The sequence below is a fragment of the Otolemur garnettii genome, unplaced genomic scaffold (assembly GCF_000181295.1).
Source record: "Otolemur garnettii isolate 467f Iridium unplaced genomic scaffold, OtoGar3 scaffold00166, whole genome shotgun sequence".
NCBI lineage: Eukaryota > Metazoa > Chordata > Mammalia > Primates > Galagidae > Otolemur > Otolemur garnettii.
This window is the reverse complement of record NW_003852561.1, coordinates 3,797,088-3,798,779: the sequence shown is the minus strand read 5'-3', so window position 1 is coordinate 3,798,779 and position 1,692 is coordinate 3,797,088. Positions and strand designations below refer to the sequence as shown.

Genomic DNA, 1,692 nt, shown 5'->3' with positions numbered 1-1,692 from the left:
GTATCACACACTTCTGGGTGAAGGACTCAACTATAACTCAGACTTTGCACTTTACCTTACGAAGGCCAATAATGGAGCCTGGTCATATGTACTCCCATATTAACCTAAAATTTTTTAAAAAATCAGAATTTATGTTATGTAAGAAATTGCTTGTTTACAACTATTTAAACTTAAGATGAGGCTGGGCTCAGTGGCTCATGCCTGTAATCCTAGCACTCTGGAAGGCCGAGGTGGGTGGATTGCCTGAGATCACAAGTTTGAGACCAGCCTGAGCCAGAGCAAGACCTCATCTCTAAAAATAGCCAGGCATTGTGGTGGACGCCTTATAGTCCCAGCTACTTGGGAGGCTGAGGCAAAAGAATCACTTAAGGCTAAGAGTTGGAGGTTGCTGTGAGCTAAGACACCATGGCCCTCTAATGAGGGTGACAAAGTGAGACTGTCGCAAAACAACAAACAAACTTAAGATGAAAACTTTTGGATACTAACTTAAAATTCTATGAAGTGTTGCATAGTTTTCCAGTTTTTTAGTACAAACAAATTGAAGATCATTGGCTTAGATAGTTTTCTGAGAGACTAGTGGACAATAGAATCTTGCTTATTTATGAGTAGGATAAATTAATAAGTAGGATAAATAACAGATCATATGTGCCATTTGTAAAGTGCTTTATTGTTTTGAGGGATACATATAGTTGGATGTTTTGCTCTTGAAATTAAAAATTTATTTGACTGGATAAAAATATTCCGAAACCTTCAGCTTTAAAAAATAAACAAATTTATTAACTGAATCTGGCAGTAACTGTAGCTGCTAGTAATGTCAGGTTTATTTAATATCAATGGATGGTCCTTGTTACAGTGAACTCATATTTGTATGAGTAGTTTTTGTGCTGAGGAAAAAATCAAGACAAAGAATCTGAACCAGCTACTTAGTTAAGATTACTTATTACACAGACTTTGACATTTAGTACTGGAAAAATAAATGTTAAGTTTAACATAGATGGCATCTCACAAAAAGTTCTTAAATTATTCATAGCTCAGATAGTTAATAACCCCACTTGTTTCTGTGTTTTTAGATAATTTTTCAAAAGTCATTTCTAAACTAAAGCTTGGGACTTAAAGACTTTTTGATATTCTAAGGCTAAGATAACTTTATCCTTTTGTCTGTGTAATAAAGTTAGTTTGCTACTCTTCAGACATTGATTGACTCTTTGGAGTTTACAAAATATAGATTGAGGTCAACATCACAGCTCCCTAATCACCTTCTGAGAATAGTTCATTATTATAGACTCAGAGGAAAGGTACTTTCCTTTTATGAGACTCTGTCAAGAGAAGGGTACATATTTTGTAGCTATCTGTTCTTGATTTCTATTTAATCCCATCATGGTCAAAGAACATACTTCTTATGATTTCAGTTCTTTTCAGTTTGTTAAGTTTGTTTTATGATCCGGGATTGGTCTGTCTTGGTGAATGTTTGATATGTACTTGAAGAGCATGTGTATTCTATCGTTGGTGGGTGGGGTATAGTATAAATATCATTTAGATCCAGTTGATAATGTCATCGAATTCTTCTCTGTCCTCGGCTGATTTTCTGTCTACTTCTGCTAATTACTGAGAGAAGAACTGAAGTCTGCAGCTGTAATTGTAGATTGCCCATTTTCCCTTCTATCAGTTTTTGTTGCATACTTTTTTTTTTTT

At 34.9% G+C, this 1,692-nt stretch overlaps 1 protein-coding gene across 1 annotated transcript in view; it reads left to right on the top strand.

Annotated features, from left to right (window-relative positions):
* CPD (carboxypeptidase D) overlaps positions 1–1,692 on the top strand; it is a 74,388-nt gene that overhangs the window by 19,457 nt on the left and 53,239 nt on the right. The window lies entirely within an intron of this gene.